An 18594-nucleotide genomic window follows, 5' to 3' on the forward strand; every position below is an offset into this window, starting at 1 on the left:
AACTTGTTGAACCACCATTGCATCCCAGGGATGAATCTCACTTGGTCATGATGGATAATTCTTTTAATGTACTGTTGGATTCTATTAGCAAGGATCTTGTTGAGGATTTTGGCGTCCATATTCATCAGGGAAATCAGTCTGTAATTCTTCTTTTTGATGGGGTCTTTGCCTGGTTTTGTGATCAAGGTAATACCGGCCTCATAAAATGAGTTTGGTAGTTTTCCTTCTGTTTCTATTTTTTGAAACAGCTTCAGGAGAATAGGTATTATTTCTTCTTTGAATGTTTGGCAGAATTCCCTGGGGAATCCATCAGGCCCTCGACTCTTGTTTTTGGGGAGGTTTTTGATGACTGCTTCAATCTCTTCATAATTAATCGGTCTGTTTAAATAATCAATTTCTTCCTGTTTCAGTCTTGGTAGTTTATAGGTTTCCAGGAAGGCATCCATTTCTTCCAGGTTGTTTAATTTATTGGCATAAAGCTGTTGATAAAAGTTTCTAATGATCCTTCCCATTTCATTGGTGTTGGTCATAATCTCTCTTCTTTCATTCATAATTTTATTAATTTGGGTCCTTTCTCTATTCTTTTGAATAAGTCTGGCCAGTGGCTTATCAATCTTATTTATTCTTTCAAATAACCAGCTTCTAGTTCTGCTGATCTGCTCTACTGTGCTCCTGATTTCTAATTCATTGATCTCAGTTCTAATCTAGATCAACTGCCTTCTTGTGTGTGGGTTAGGCCTATTCTTCTGTTCCAGTGCCAGCTTCTTGACGTGAGAATATAAAAACTGCATTTTAGATTTTTCTATTCTTTAGAGTGAGGCTTGGATGGGTATGTATTTTCCCCTTAGGACTGCCTTTGCAGTGTCCCATAGGTTTTGGACTGATGTGTTTTCATTTTCATTGGTCTCCATGTATTTTTTTATTTCCTCTTTGGTTTCTTCACTGACTTATTGACAAGTGTTTGAGTTTCTTCCAAATTTTTCCTTGTGATTGAGTTCCAGTTTCAAAGTACTGTGGTCTGAGAATATGCAGGGAATAATCTCAGGCTTTTGGTATCGGTTGAGACCTGTTTTGTGACCCAGTATATGGTCTATTCTGGAGAAAGTACAACATCCTTTCTTGATTAAAACTCTTCACAGTGTAGGGATAGAGGGAACATACCTCAATATCATAAAAGCCATATGCAAAAAGCCCACAGCAAATGTTATCCTCAATGGGGAAAAACTGAGAGCTCTTCCCCTAAGGTCAAAAACACGGCAGGAATGTCCACTATCACCACTGTTGGTCAACATAGTACTAGAAGTCCTAGCCTCAGGAATCAGACAACAAAAAGAAATAAAGGCATCTGAATTGACAAAGAAGAAGTCAAACTGTCACTCTTCACAGATGACATGATACTTTATGTGGAAACCACAAAAGACTCTCCCCCACAAATTGCTAGAACTCATATGGGAATTCAGCAATGTGGCAGGATATAAAATCAATGCACAGATATCAGTTGCATGTCTATACACTAACAGTGAGACAGGAGAAAGAAAAATTAAGGAGTCAATACCATTTATAACTGCACCAAAAACCATAAGATACCTAGGAATAAACCTAACCAAAGAGACAAAGGATCTGTACTCTAAAAACTGTAGAACACTCATGAAAGAAATTGAGGAAGACACAAAGAAATGGAAAAATGTTTCATGCTCATGTATTGGAAGAACAAATATTGTGAAAATGTCTATGCTACCTAGAGCAATCTATACATTCAATGCAATTCCTATCAAAATACAACCAAATTTTTTCACAGAGTTGGAAGAAATAATCCTAAAATTTGTATGGAACCAGAAAAGACCCCAAATAGCCAAAGAAATGTTGAAAAAGAAAACCAAAACTGGTGGCATCACAATTCCAGACTTCACTCTCTATTACAAAGCTGTAATCATCAAGACAGCATGGTACTGGCACAGAAAGAGACACATAGATCAATGAAACAGAATAGAGAACCCAGAAATGGACTCTCAACTCTAGAGTCACCTAATCTTTGACAAAGCAGGAAAGAATATCCAATGGAAAAAAGACAGTCTCTTCAACAGATGGTATTGGGAAAATTAGAAAGCCACAGGCATAAGAGTGAAACTGTACCATTTCCTTACACCATACACAAAAATAGACTCAAAATGGATGAAAGACCTAAATGTGAGACAGGAATCCATCAAAATCCTAGAGGAGAACACAGGCAGCAACTTCTTAGACCTCGACTCTGACAAGTTCTTGCTAGACCTGTCTCCAAAGACAAGGGAAACAAAGGCAAAAAATGAACTATTGTGACTTCATCAAGACAAAAAGCTTTTGCACAGCAAAGGAAATAGTTAACAAGACCAAAAGACAACTGAGAGAATGGGAGAAAATATTTGTAAATGACATATCAGATAAAGAAATAGTATCCAAAATCTATAAAGAACTTACCAAACTCAACACCCAAAGAACAAATAGTCCAATCAAAAAATGGGCAGAAGACATGAACAGACATTTCTCCAAAGAAGACATACAAATGGCCAATAGACACATGAAAAAATGCTCCACATCACTAGGCATCAGGGAAATACAAATCAAAAGCACAATGAGATACCACCTCACACTGGTTAGAATGGCTAAAATTAACCACTCAGGAAATGACAGATCGTGGCAAGGATGGGGAAAAAGGGAAACCCTCTTACACTGTTGGTGGCAATGCAAGCTGGTGTAGCCACTCTGGAAAACAGTATGGAGGTTCCTCAAAAAGTTGAAAATAGAGCTACCCTACAACCCAGCAATTACAATACTAGGGATTTACCCCAAAGATACAAATGTAGTGATCTGAAGGGGTACCCACACCCCAATGTTTATAGCAGCAATACTCCCAATAGCCAAACTATGGAAAGAGCTCAGATATCCATTGACAAATGAATGGATAAAGAAGATGTGATACACACACACACACACACACACACACACACACACACACACACACAATGGAATACTACTCAGCCATCAAAAAAAGAAATCTTGCCATTTGCTATGACGTGAATGGAACTAGAGAGTATTACGCTAAGTGAAAATAGTCAATCAGAGAAAGACAATTACCATATGATCTTACTCATGTGTGGAATTTAAGAAACAAAACAGAGTATCATAGAGTAAAAGAGGAAAAAATCAAACAAGACGAAATCAGGGATGGAGACAAACCATAAGAGACTCTTAATCATAGGAAACAAACTGAGGGGTGCTGGAGGGGAGGGGAGCAGGGGGGATGGGGTAACTGGGTGCTGGACATTAAGGAGGGCATATGATGTAATGAGCACTGGGTATTACATAAAACTGATGAATCACTGACCTCTACCTCTGAAACTAAAAATACATTAAATGTTAATTAATTGAATTTAAATAAAAAAAGAAATGTAAAAAAAAAGCTACAGTAATTGAAAAAAAAATAAATTGATTTAACCAGAAATCTATCCTGATATTTCCTCATTTCCTTTTTTATCCATCCCCCCACCTCAGCTATAAATCCATACTTGACCTTGTACTGAGAGTTGAGTTGAATCTTTCCCCATTATGCTCATCTTGACATCTGTTGCAATAGTCTTGAATAAAATCTTCCTTTATGTTATAACAAGCAACAGAATAATTTTTTCTGAGAGTTGCATGAGGGTAACAACTTCTTCCTTTTTCTTCTACTAATGCATCCCCAGTATTGGAGGTATCAGGAACCTAGACTTCTTTCAGTGAGGATTTGTTGATAAACAGATGCTAACACAAATAATCTCATTTGCCCATTTCTGGTCCCCCTTTTATAAAAGAAGAAAAGGAAGATTAACTGGTTCAGGGGATTTATTTCTTGTCTACCAGTGAGTAAGAAACATTCCATGGAGGAACTGTTCATTGCTCTGTCCTATGTTACAAATATCTTCTAGTATAAATAATAGATTAAGAAGTAGCTTCGATGGGGACACCTGGGTGGCTCATTCGGTTAAGCATCTGCCTTTGGCTCAGGTCAAGATCTTGGGGTCCTGGGATCAACCCCACATCAGGCTCTCTGCTCAGTTGGGAGTCTGCTACTCTCTCTCCCTCTGCTGGTCCCTGCCCCCATTCATGCTCTTCTCTCTCATAAATAAATAAAGTCTTAAAAAACAAAAAGAAATAGCTTCGATGGAGAGAAATAATAGACAATAGCAGACAATAGCAAGAGTTATGCTTGTTGAGAATTTGTTACATGCAGTCCTCTATTAACTTTAATTCTCACAGCGACCTAATGATGTAGGAGTTGTCATTATTATTAAATTATTTTACTAGCTTTATTTTATTTTGATTTTTAAAAAATTTTATTTCTTTATTAGTCAGAGAGAGAGAGAGTCAGAGAGAGAGCACAAGCAGGGGGAGCAGCAGGCAGAGGGAGAAGCAGGCTGCCTGCCGAGCAAGGATCCTGATGCAGGACTTGACCCCAGGACCCTGGGATCATGAGCTGAGCTGAAGGCGGACTCTTAACTGACTAAGCCACCCAGGCATCCCTAGTTTTATTATTTTTTAAAAGACTACCTTGCTTAATTTCTCTCTTTGTAAGTTTATTCTTAGAAAAGCCTCTTGAGCAAAAGATATGATTCTTTGAGATAATAGTAGTTTAAAAAAGAAAAAAAAAAGAGGTCTTCATCTAAATGCCCAATTATCAGATGGGTCTCAGAGCCTCCAATTAGCCCCCCTTTCATTGGTTTGAAATGCAATGACTCTACTTCAGCACAATCATCATTGAGCAGATCAGCAAGAAATTTGAAAAACATTTTCTAGGTCTTGTGGTCAATACAAAAATCAAGTTAATGAATTATTATTGAAATAAATAGTGAATGTGAATGTTGAAGAGATCAGCAGGTCAAGACTGGAGAGAAATTAATCAGTATAAAAAGTGTGGTGGAGAAGGGCCAATTTAAATGGTTTTTTTTTATTAGCAAATGGGAAGTAATCACAACTAAGGTTATTCATCTCTTTTTTGATGTAACTAAAATCTCATCTTGGAAATCTTCATCTTCTAGGCATGCTCCAGACACTGGTCAGAATGAGAAGAGCCTACTTTGGAAACCTAGTCATTTGTCTTCTCTTCAAAAAATAGGCGGGATGGCTCACACAGCCGCACTTTGTTCACCCCAGCTCCTCTAGCAGCTTTGCTGACACCAGCACAGGGCAACATAAGACTGAGATAAGTCAGCAGGCATTTGTTACTTCCCCCCTTTTCTTCCTCCTCCTCCTTCTTGTAATTGAGGTATAATTGACATAGAAAATCCTACTAGTTTCAGGAGTACATAATAATTTAATATTTTTATACATTACGAAAGGATCCCCATGATAAGGGTGGTTACCATCTAATACCATACAAAGTTATTACAATATTATTGACTTTGTCCCCTAGGCTCTACATTACATACTCATGATCTATTTATTTTATAACTGGAAATTTGTACCTCTTAATCCCCTTCACTTATTTTGTTCCCCCTCCACCCCAATCCCTCCCCACTCTGGTAATCAACAGTTTGTTTCTTGTATCTATGAGTCTGTTTCTGTGGGTTTTTTTTTTCCTTGTTTGTTTTGTTTTTTAGGTTCCATATATAAGTGAAAACATGCAATATTTATCTTTCTCTGTGTGACATATTTCACTTAGCATAATACCTTCTAAGTTCATCCATGTTGTCATGAATGGTAATATTTCATTCTCTTTTATGGCTCAGTAATATTTTATATTCCATATATAAATATAACATCTTCTTTACCTGTTCATCTATTGATGGACCTTTAGCTTGCTTCCAAATCTTGGTGATTGTAAATAATGCTGCAGTAATCATATGGATGCATCTCTTTGAATTGTTTTTGTTTTCTTGGGATAAACATCTAGTAGTGGAATTACTATATTGTATAGTAGTTCTATTTTTAACTTTTTGAGGATACTCCATACTGTTTTTCATAGTGGCTGCACCAGTTTACATTCCCAGCAACAGTGCATGAGGGTTCCCTTTCCTCCACATCTGACCAACATTTTTTATTTCTCGTCTTTTTGATAATAGCCAATCTGACAGATGTGAGGTATTATCTCATTGTGATTTTGATTTGTGTTTCCTTAGTGATTACTGGTGTTGGGCATCTTTTCATGTGACTGTTGGCCATCTGGATACCTGCTTTGGAAGAATGTCTTTTCAAGATCTTTGCCTACTTTTTAGTTTTCTTTTTTTAAGTTTTAGTTTTTAATTTTTATTTTTCTAGTGAGAGAAAGAGAGTCAGTGAGCGTGAGGGTGGGAGGAGCAGAGGAGAGGAAAGAGAATCCTAAGCAGGTTTCATGTCCAACACGGAGACCAGTGTGGTGGGGCTCAATCTCACAACCCTGAGATCATAACCTGAGCTGAAATCAAGAGTATTCAGGAGGTTGTCTTTTTGTTTTCTTGATGGTTTCTTTCACTGTATAAAAGTTTTTTAGTTTGATGTAATCCCATTTGTTTATCTCGTTTGAAGAGATTGGTCCAAAATATGTTGCAAAGACTGATATCAGAGTTTACTACTTATGTTTTCTCCTAGGAGTCTTATGGTTTCAGGTCTTACGTTGAAGTCTTTAATATATTTTGAATTTATTTTTGTATATGATGTAAGAGAGTGGTCCAGTTTCATCCTTTTGCATGTAGCAGTTTAGCTTTCCCAACATCATTTATTGAAGAGACTGTCCTTTCCCCATTGTGTAGTCTTGCTTTTTTGGTCATAGATTAATTCACCACATATGCGTGGTTTATTTCTGGGCTGTCTAGTCTATTCCATTGATCTATGTGTCTGTTTTTGTGCCAGTACCATACTGTTTTGATTACTACAACATTGTAGTATAGTTTGAAATCAAGGAGCATGATACCTCCAGCTGTGTTCTTCTCTTTCAAGATTGTTTGGCTACTTGGAGTGTTTTTGTGATTCCATACACATTTTAACTAATTCTTAGTTCTAGTTCTATGAAAATGCCATTGGTATTTTGATGGGGATTGCATTGAATCTGTAAATTGCTTTGGGTAGTATGGACATTTTAATAATATTAATTCTTCCAACCCATGAGCATGGTTTATCTTCCTATTTATTTGTGTCATCTTCAATTTCTTTCATCAATGTCTTATCGTCTTCAGGATATAGGTCTTTCACCTCTTTGGTTAAATTTATTCCTAGGTATTTATTCTTTTTGATGCAATTGTGAATTAGATTATTTTCTTAATTTCTCTTTTGATAGCTCATTATTAATGTATAGAAAAGCAACCAATTCCTATATGTTAATTTTGTATCCTGTGGCTTTAATGAATTCATTTATTAGTTCTAATAGTTTTTTGGTTGAGTCTTTAGGGTTTCCCACATATAGTAACATGTCAACTGAAAATAGTGAGAGTTTTATTTCTTCCTTTTCAATTGGAATGGCTTTAATTTCCTTTTCTTGCCTAATTGCTTTAGCTAGAACTTCCAATCCTGTGTTGAACATGAGTGGCAAGAGTGAGGATTGTTGTCTTAGTCCTGACCTCAGAGGAAAAATTTTCTATTTTTCACCATTGAGTATGATGTTAGCTGTGAGGTTTTTGTATATATATGGGGTTTTTACTATGTTGAGTTACATTCCTTCCATGCCCACTTTGTTGAGTTTTTTTTTTTAATCATAAGTGGATGTTGTTGTTTTTTTCTTTTTAAAGTAAACATGCTAGGGAACTATACTAGACTCTGAATTCACAAAGGAATAAAGCCATGAAAGCTGTAACTCTTATCCCTCAAGAACTTTAACTTTAATTCCAGGTAGGACAGCTGAGTATATCCATCTTAAAGAAATAAATAACAGTGTATGGCTAAAAAATAAGCACCACACAAATGACATGGATGCAAAATACTTTAGTAAGGGGGAAATTGCTTTCAGCTAGAGCCAGGTTGCTGTAGGGTAGTAGTCAAGCAAAACTTTATGTAAGAGGTAGATTTTGAGCTGGACCTAGGGTTGGATTTTATTAAGAAGAATGTGGAGAATGGAAAAAACATACTCAGAGCATGAAGTCTGCTTCACATTTAAAGTCTTGCTGATTAAGTTTGCTCTGCCCAACCCACCTGCACCAAAAATCCTTCCAATCCAGAGCTGTCTTGGAATAAAACTATTAGATTTCCTCCATCACTCTGACATATCAATCTGCTGTAAGATTTCATCAGTCATTGTATCTTTTGTCTATTTTAGCTCTATCTTGCAGGTTACAGAAAGGGCATATAAAGTGGAGAGTGCCAAGAATGACTCTGTGATTTTTGGCTCATGCAGGTGAAGGAATGGTATTATTATTCAGTGAAGTAGGAAATGTTGGAAAGAGACTTTATTTTTGGGGAAAAAATCCTAAGTGCAGCATTGAATAAATTGAGTTTAAAGTGATTTTGAGACAATTGGGGGAGTTAACTGTAGTTATATTTGAGTGTTTTATTACAGAAGACTGTTATTATCTCTCTCACTTTTCTATTTGCAAAGAGCAGCAAATTTTGCATAATATATAATGAGCATGTGTTACTATAAAAGTAGAGAAAGTCATAAAATAATAATAAAACATGAAAATTAAAGAATCTTAAAAATTAATACTACTCATGAGATTTTATTTTGATCCAATTATTTTATAAAAATGTAAACAGCAAAGCACATATTTTGAGACTTCATTCTCTGAGTATTGTTTTTTCCATTCTCCACATTCTTCCTAATAAAATCTTCAGTGCTCCTAATTAGTGAGCAGTGTCTTCCAAAGGAGATTCAGGGAACCGATGATACCTTTCACCTCTACCATCTTCAGCGTGTGTCTTCTAAGGTGGCTACACTTGTCTGCATCAGCTGACAGATGAATGAAGAACATGGAGGATATTCCATGGGATGTTTACTTGAATAAGACCTAAAAGGAGCACGAAGCACTTCTGCTCATATTCTACTGAATAGAACTGCAGTGGAAGCTGGGAAATATATTCTAGCTGTGAGCCCGGTAAGGGGAAAAGGAAACAAATTTTGTGATAAGCTGGGAAAATTCTGCTTCAGATGCCAAGTGTGTGCACTTAGAAGGACATCTGATTGGCATCTTTTTGGTTTGTTCTTTAGTTATTATCTGGCTAGCATTTCTGTATCCATATACAAACAAGTAGATCAAGAAGATGGAGTACCAGTGGCCTTGCTGAATTCCAGAAGTATATCTAAACATTCCCCTGCAATATCAGGCTAGTGACCCAATCCTAAAGAAAATGAGGTTAGACTAATGATTTCTTCTAACTGAACCAATCACTTTTTAATTTTTTTAGTGAATATTAATAATTACATTAAAATTTTATTTTAGAAACTTATGGAGCTCAGTGTAAAATTCTTTTTGGTCTTGGTTCCTAGAATCTATAATTTGAATATTAGAACAATATTTATAATAATTTTTGAAACCTGTAATACATATTACGTTTTGTCCATACACAAAATAAATAATGTGACTCATACATACAGGTGCCACTGTCTGCAAATAGATGTAGATTTTGTTAAATAAAATGCATATTTATTTAAAAGAATTGCTGAGTTTATAGTAGCTTTTTGCCACTGTGTATTTTGTTAATAACTTGTTACCAAAAGTGTAGGTACTATCAAGTGAGGTTATGAAATTTCCATTTTAAAAAGATATGATTTCCAATTTCCAGAAAAGATAGAGTAACAGAATCTAGATTTACACTCCCACCAGTTACAACCAGAAACTGAACAAAATGTATGAAATAATGGTTTGCAAGACACTGGATGTTATGGCTAATGGCATTCCCCCTCAAATTCATATGTTGAAGTCCTACCTTCTCATGTGACTGTATTTGGAGATGAGGCTTTTAGGATGTAATTAAGATTAAATAAGGTCATAAAGGTAGAGTTTTAATCCAACAGGATTGGTGGCCTTATGAGAAGAGGAAGAGAAAGAGAACTTTCTCTCCACACACACGCACTAAGGAAAGTCCCTGTGAAGACACAGTGAGAAAGTTGCCATCTGCAAGCAGGGAAGAGAGCTCTCACTAGAATGCAACCATGCTGGCACTCTGGTCATAGACTTCTAGCCCCAGAAATGTAAGAAAATAAATTTCTGCTGTTTAAACCACCTAGTCTATGGTATTTTGTTGTGATAGCCTGAGCAAACTAAGACACTGGACATCGGACGACCAAAGGACAGTAATCCCTGAGACATGGGAGACAAATAATGTGGCCCTATAGCTGTCCCAACTTGCCCCTGAGAGTTTCCAGGCAGGGTGGGGAGGAGAGCCCAGGCTGAGCCAAGGGTGATGAAGGTGGTTCAAGTTTTCAGCTCAGAGCATTGAAGGAGAGAGAGGTGTACAGAGAGGGAATTTTAGATACGTGCAGTGGTCCCCTAAAATATTCAGCCGACTGCTGATCAGTACAGGCATGTGAGGAAACCATCTGAGTTTGAGGAAAGAACCACCTGAAAGGATTAAAGGTGATGGCATCTGACACTTCCATACAATCCAAAATGGTGCCTATTTATGCCCGCCACACTGCAAAACCTCATGATTCATGGGTCATCGGGTAGAGTACACAGCAAGTTCTTGCCCCCGTACTGGGAATAATCAACCTGAGAATGAACACCACTCCAGTCTTGTCTGACAAATATTAAAAACAAGATTTGAAATAATCAAATGGCTTTCAAGTAACTTAACTTCACCCCAGAACAAAGCTCAAGAACATTTAGTAGAAAACAAAAATTTTTAGCATCGATCATTTTCAGCATGATAAAATTCACAATGTCTAACATCCCACAAAAAATTCCCAGGCATAAACAAAAACAGGAAAATATAACCAGGGTAATGCTGTTAAGTCAATTGAAACTGATCCAAAGTGGTACGGATGTTAGAATTAGCATAAAAGGTCATTAAAAACAGTTTTAACTGAATTCTATATATTTAAAAAAAAAGTAGGGAAACATGAAAAGCAAGAAAAGACCTAAATTCAACTGCTAAGGATAAAACTGTAATGTATACAGTGAAAAACATGTGTGATCAGCTAGGAAGACTCTAGCTGAGAGATTTATTGTATAATTGGTCTTCTTGCTGGGATTCAAAATGATTTCCTGACCATTGTAAATTACCATGTATCAAGGATTTTAGGGGTTGCTTGAGAATAGTTGAAACCATGAATGTTAATTCCCCAATGGTTAAGTGCCCATTTATATTTGCAAATGCAAAATTGTTCCAGGCCTCCAAACTTACAATGTCATTGGGAAGACTGAACAGTCATAAAGGTAGGAAGAGAATAATTGCAAGAAAAATGTAACAAGATGAACTCAGATTTCCAGTCCAACTTCTCATAAATTTCCCTCACCATTTGCTGTCAAAAGATCTCCCCTTTTCTATCTGCAGGAGGTGTTTCTTCTTAACCCAAGTTTAGAGCAGTCGAGATCATGGCATTTGGTTTTATGATATCATTCCTGAGACATTTTCTAAGTTACTACTGGTTGTATGTCCCTCTAGGCTGTTGATGACCAATGATGATTCTGTGTAGTAAACCATAAGTAGGTGTTGTGGCTTGAGTTATGTCCCCATAAGAGGATATGTTGGTTTTAACCCCTAGTACTTGTGAATGTGACCTTATTTGGAAATAAGGCCTTTGCAGGTATAATCAAGTTAAGATGAGGTCACCCTAGATTAGGATGAGCCTTAGTTGTAATGCCTGGTGTCTTTATAAGGAGAAAGGTATTTGAAGACACAGAGGAGGAATGGGAAAGAAGACCATGTGAAGATGGAGGCAGAAATTGGAATTATGTTGCCACAAGCCAAGATAGGCCATAGGTTGCTAGCATCCACCAGGAACTAGAAGATGCAAAGAAGGATTCTTCCTTAGAGACTTTGAAGGGAGCAAGGCCCTACCGACACCTCGATTTCAGACTTCTTGCCTCTGGAACTGTGAGAGAATGCATTTCTCTTTTTTAAGGCACCTAGTTTGTGGTTCTTGGCTGCAGCAGCCTGAGAACATGGAGATCATTGGGAACTTTCAGCCCCATGCCTGCCTAACTAATACCCACCCTCAAACCAGCAGAGAGCATGAAGTGGTAACTTTCCCTTTCCAGAGTGCTTCCTGATTTTCCAACTTTCTCCAAACCAACACACTCTAAAGACAAATGGAGCTCCTTCAATGAAGTTAAAGGGAATTGCACGAATAGTGCTAATTTTTAATGTCTCCTGTATCTACACCCTTTGAAAACGCCCTCTCACACTGGGTTTGGACAGATGATTTGTTTTCAATGGGAAAGTAGTAAATGTGACACAAGCAGAGATTTGAGAAGTACTTGAGCATTTGAATTCGCCCTCATATTGTTCCTGGACCTCAGTGCTGTGTAAACGCACCTGGGAGGGCTGCTGGTGAATGAGAGAGCACATGAGAGGCCCCAGCGGTGCCAGTCTCTCCAGCTGAGGCTTGCACAACTCAGGCAGCGCCAAAGGGCCCACAAGCTAACCCTGGACTCAGACATGAGCCTAGCTGAAATCAGGCAGACCAGAAGACCGCCCAGCCTAGGTCAATCCAAAGTTACCACTGTGAATTTTATTGATATATAGATGTTGAAAGTATGGCTACTATCAAGTGAGACTGTGAGTTTTTTGCTTTAAAAGAGGATCCTTATGGGGTGTCTGGGTGGTCCAGTCAGTTGAGCGTCTGACTCTTGGTTTCTGCTCAGGTCATGATCTCAGGGTCCTGGGATTGAGCCTCACATGGGGTATTGTGTTCAGTGCAGAGTCTGCTGGAGATTACCTCCGTCTCCCTCTGCACGTCCTCCTGCTCATGCTCTCTCTCTCAAACAAATGAATAAAATCTTCAAAAACATAAAAAAATGAAAAAATAAAAGAGGATCCATATATTTAAAAAAGATCATCTAACTACATATCTATCCATTGAATTCTTACCATTGACTCTTAATAACTGTTATGGGACATGATAAATTTGTTCTGAGTTTCCTATCACATTTATTGCCACAACCAATTTTTTTGTTTGTCAGAATTACTTCCAGCATAGTTAATTTTCTTTCTTGCTTCCTACAAGATGAGCTAAATAAATGATTGTTGTTATAAGCAGCTAAATCATGGGGTGGGGTGTTATGCAGCAAAAGCTAACTGATATAGAAAGGTCGGCAGATCTCACAGAGAAGCCACCATTACAGCTCTGAGTGAAGAAGCCATACGCAGAACAAGGTCTTCAGAAGGAGGGTACACCACATGTCCATTTCCCTCCTCTTGGCATTTGTGTCTCCTATCCCCCATTCTATTAAGGAAGAGATTTGAATCTCCGAGAGGATCTAATTGGATCTAATATTTCCTCCTACCCCTGACTACCATGGCTAAGTAGGAGTAATTTTCAGCTACAATGGTTCTTGTTATATGTATAAAACATGCCATATATGTGTTTATATATATAGACACACAGGCAGAGAGAGAGGTTTCTACCTGTATATATCTATATCTGTATGTATCTGTCTATATTTATATCTATCAGATGACCCTTAGCACCCAAACACCAGGTGTAATAAAAGACATTAACGGGAGAATGTGTTTTTCTCACAGGAGAATAATGAGAATATGTTATTTTAGAAGAAGTAAGGTTTGCTTTAGGGAAGTTTTCCAGCTTCATAGGAAACTTCTGAGGAAATCGGCCACAACTTCCAAGCAGGGAGATGGAACTGGCATGAGAGCTCTAACTTCTTCTCCCCCACAAGTAATGGCAGAGCCCACGGTGTGCCCTTTGGACTCAACAAAGGAGAAGCTGTATTAACTCCCAGCCTATACTTGAGCAACTGGAGTTTGCAAGACACAAAGAGAGTCTTGCAAAGGAGTGGACCCTCTTTCTCAAGAGGAGAGGGAGAGTCCAGGCACCTGACCAGCTCTGGGAGTTGGAACTGAGGGAAGAAGGTGGAGGTTGGGGAGAACAGAGGAGCATTCATGTGGACATCCTCTATCCGATGGCTTCCTTCTGTGTGAGGGCTTTCTTCTTTTATGGTGAGGCCAAGGCATGCATGTGTGAGATAAAGACCCAGTCTCAGGGCCTCACACACAGCGTCACTCCTCGTCAAGCATCGAAGGCCCAGCAGATACTCTGAAAAAGACACAGGTGCCACTGCCATTCAATGGTGTGGGCTGCAGTAGGGTTTTGAAGGAATTCAATGGGGGTGTGGCTGCAGTAGGGTTGAGGGAAGACTCTAGTGAAGACACTGTCATAGGTGCCTCAGCAGACACTGTGGGTTGCTGGGCAGTATTTCCGCTGGGGATCAGCTACCAGGAGAAAAAACTGCAAATCGCAGAGCCCATTAAAGAGAAATCGAATCCCGTCATTGCCTTCCCTTGCACCTGCCGCCCCACCACTGTACAAAAGATGCTAGGGGACATACCTGCCAGAGAGACCGAAGGGAGGGGCTTTGCACAGCCAGCTTGTACAAAGTAGCCACAGACACAAACAATAACGGACTCTGAAAAAATAAGTCCTGAAAGGAATAAAGAAATATTCAGGAAGAATGGGGGTTATTTGACAAACTTTTGAAAAATTATTTTATTGTTTTTTTCTCTGATGATTAAAATGAATACATATTCATTTATATAATTTGAACAATTCAGATTTTTTCAGGGAATATTCAGGAAAATAAATATTATCTGTAATGTTTTCATGAATATGTGTGTATATATGTTTACACGTGTAAGCATACATGTATGTATATATGTATCTATATGATACTTTCTTTTTTCTAGATAAGTATTTTCCAAATCAAATCAGAATCTCACTCTGTATAGGTTTCTAACTGTTTTAATTTTTATTCAATGTTATACAACAATTGTGTTTAAATGCCATTTGAAAATACAAGTCTTAATGGCAAAACACATTTTAGGAATGTAGGCTAATATTTTTACATTACCCCCTATTTTTAAACATTCATTAGTGTGCAATTTCATGACATTTCCACAGTTACTGAAATTCCTATAAATACATTTTATGCATATTTCTGATTGTTTTCTTGTAATAAATTACAAGAAGTTCTACACATAGAATAAAGCATATGCACACGTTTTAGGCTTTCTGTCCAGTTTAGGTCCATGTCCGTTGTATTGAAGACTATTTAAAGTAAGTACTAAGAATGTGAGTTCTGGAGTCAGGAGTCTTGGATTTGTCTACCAGGCTCAGTTATCTACTGGTAGTGTAATCTTAGATTATTTATACTACCATTCCAGGGCTCAATTTCTTTATTTCTAAAATGGGAATAATAACACAAACACCTAGCTTCTAGAATGACTGTGATGATTTAGTAGGCTAATATGAAAGCCCTTTGCAAGGTTTAAAGGCTATACAAATGTTAGTTGTTAGTATTACTGCCATGATTCCAAATCTTGTTTCCTCCCTCGTTGCCACTTGAAATATGGCTGCCATAACTTGGCCCTGTGAGCGGCCACTGAGATAAGGACAGTGTAAGTGAGGCTGCCCAGCAGGGCTAACAGGAGTGGGGGAGGAGGCCTCCGTGCCTCCCGCTAGAAATCTCTGGAACAGGAATTTATGTCTCTCTGACATCTCACACCAACACTGCATGGCCTGTGGGGAAAAGGGTCACACAGAAGTGCAGAGCCAGGCTAACTCATTATCATAAATGTGCTTGGAATTGAAGAGGAGAATCAAGTAAGAGCAGATGGGATAAAGGCTCTGTCTGCAGCTGGCATTTACCTTCTGTGAGATTAAAACGTTCAGCTGAATGAATTGATGTCATATCTCTGTAGATCTGCACAGACACATAATGAAATGAAAATGTAATGCAAATACAAACTCCCCTCAAGAGAAGGTGTAATTTTTGTTCCTTTTCTGCATATTTGAAGAATCGTGAACATTGAGGAGGAAAGACAGGTGAGGACAAGCATCTGAAGATGCATTGGAGGGACATGCAAAGTTGAAGGGATGAGAAAAGAAAGAAAATGGCAGACAAATTGCCTTCTTGGAATCAGGGTCAGTTGTGCTGGATTTCCTCATATATAGCACCCTTGGGGTTTTGCTAGGTGGGAAGTACACGAGAATACTGGGGACTGGGAACTATAACTATTTGAGGAAAGATTGAGAGATAGATGGGTGAGAGGTGGGAAAGAGAGAGGGTGGGAGGGAGGAAGGAAGGAAGGAAGAAAAAGGGAAGGAAGGAAGGAGTGAAGGAAGGAGAGAAGGAGGGAAGGAGGAAAGGAAGGAAAGACTGTAATTGAAGGTAATTACATCAGACTCCTTAAAAGAAGTTTGAGATTCTGACAACTGGAAAATATAGAACCCCAAACATGTTTCAAGTAGCTCCGTAGTTTCAGAAAGGATTTAACTAAGGTGTGAGGAAGGGTCTGGGGCAGAAAGGGCAGTGGGACTGAGAAAAATTGTACTGTCTTCTCTGAGATTTTCAAAGATAAAGTGTTCTAGAGTGTTAAATGTGGATGTGTCTGAGGATGGGGAAATGAAGTTCAAGACCATTTCAGGGTTGTTCATTTCCTGCCATCCTGGGGTACACAGCTGGACATATTTTCATATATAACTGGCAACATGAGATGGAAGCCTGAAATATAACACTGAGAATAATTGTTGAGTGGTGAGTATTTCCAAACATTTTCAAAGGCAGGAAAATATTTTTCCCCACAGAAAACTGATTGACAAACTGTTTCATTCATTCATTCATTTAATAAGCATTTTGTCTCTGAGGTGACATTTGAACTGCATCATAAAAAATAGAAATTAATTACACATGCAGACAAAAGGGAGCAAAATGACTATATCCACATGAACATGCCAGACAATCCCATTTTCACTCCAGCTCAGAGGAACAAAAGATCTGTTCTCAGAAACCTCATTTCCTTATTGCCTATTATGTGGTCCCCCACCTCAGGCCACCTTCATCCACCCAACATATGGTTTCACCCAACAAATGTTCAACTTCCCCCCATGAAGAACCCTTCCAACTGAAGCATTTTGTAGAATAATAAAAGAAGAAAGGCAACCACGTGTGCCAGGCATTGTGACATGTATGGCACCTGACTTCTCTCATTCATTTTCTGCAACAAAATTATTTAGCAACTCAGACTGGTTTGATAGTTTTCCCAAAGAGCCAGGATTTTGAGCCCTGCTCCCACTCCTTCCTTTATACTTTTCTGGATCTTTTCTATTTCTAGTAATGGCAGACTAGATGGCTCGGACCCACCATTTTACTGAAAACAGTTAAAATGAGTGAATAGAATATATATATAGTATGTATATGTATGTATATATAGTCTCTATATATAGAATATATATTGTGTGTATGTGTATGTATATAGTAATATATATAATATGTATTGTATGCATATGTATGTGTGTAGCAATATATAATATATAGCAGGTATATGTATGCATGTGGTAATATATACTACATATATGTATACATATACGTTACTGCAAGTATGTGATTAGAGCATTTGTATCCAATCATTTCTACAGAGATCCTCTTAGGGGTGTTGTTTAGTGACCTTGGAAAAATTACATTACTGTCATGGGTTTCAGCTTCTTTTTCCCCTGGACAAACAGACTAGACAAGAGAACTTCAAATCTTCAAAACAAGATGATTTTTACAACTTTAGAAAGGGAACATTGCAAAATAGTTGAGAACATAGACTTTCGAGTCATGAATTCATTCACTCATACAGCAGATATTTATTGAACAACTGCTACAGGCCAGTACTGCGTTAGACGCTAGGGCATGGACAAAGTTTCTGTCATCACAGAGTTTATTTTTTATTAAAGGGACAGGTACCAAACAGGTACCAAATTATTTAAAGAAATGGGAATTGTGATACACGCTGCATGGGTAATAGGGTGTTGAGATAAAGGTTAAAAGAGATGTTTGAAAGCTTTTTAGTTCTCTGTATGACTCATACTAAACTGCCGGATCAATGCTGGTTAAGGTTCTTATTATTAATGATAGAAAAACACATCACAATTTTCTATCAGCCCCTAGAGCTGTTGTTCTCTACTCAGGACTCATATTGTTGCAAAAGGTAGAAACTCACCTGAAATTGGCCTAAGCATAAAAAGGGATGTATTAGCCCGTGCATTTTGGAAGCCCTTCGGCACAGTTTGACCTGGGGGCTTGAATGATATCTTCAGGTTTACTTGTTTTCACCTGTTTCCCCTACTCCACCATGAGAGATAAGATCCACAAGAGCAGGTGCTAGCTCCAGCTGAGGTGTGTGTGTGGTGGGGGAGGGTGGGGGGCAGGGGCGGGGAGTGAAGGAATGAAGGTGTTTGTTGATTGCTATACTTAGGTCACTATGACCGAAGCCGACACTGCTATTTGCTACCCACTATATACTTTCCTCTTTGTTCTTTCAGTAATAACATCCCCATATGTTTTGGCAGGACACATGGCCACCTAGTTAGAGAACATGTTTCTCAGCCTCCTTTGAAACTATGTGTGGCCAGTTCTTCAGCAATGCAATGTAAGTGGAAGTAACACGTGCAACATCTGCATTGCTTTAAACCCGTGCTTACCTCTGCTCGCTCTGTCCTTTCCCCACCTG

At 38.2% G+C, this 18594-nt stretch overlaps 1 long non-coding RNA gene across 2 annotated transcripts in view; it reads left to right on the top strand.

The window, feature by feature from the left end:
* The window catches only part of LOC103677465, a 111004-nt gene extending 100774 nt beyond the window's left edge, over nucleotides 1–10230 (top strand). For both annotated transcript variants that reach the window (XR_572410.2, XR_572411.2), the window contains one exon: nucleotides 8755–10230. This is a non-coding gene — a long non-coding RNA (uncharacterized LOC103677465). The remainder of the gene's footprint in view (nucleotides 1–8754) is intronic.
* The last annotated feature ends 8364 nt before the right edge of the window (nucleotides 10231–18594 follow it).

Source organism: Ursus maritimus, unplaced genomic scaffold (assembly GCF_017311325.1).
Source record: "Ursus maritimus isolate PB19 unplaced genomic scaffold, ASM1731132v1 scaffold_9, whole genome shotgun sequence".
Classification (NCBI taxonomy): Eukaryota; Metazoa; Chordata; class Mammalia; order Carnivora; family Ursidae; genus Ursus; species Ursus maritimus.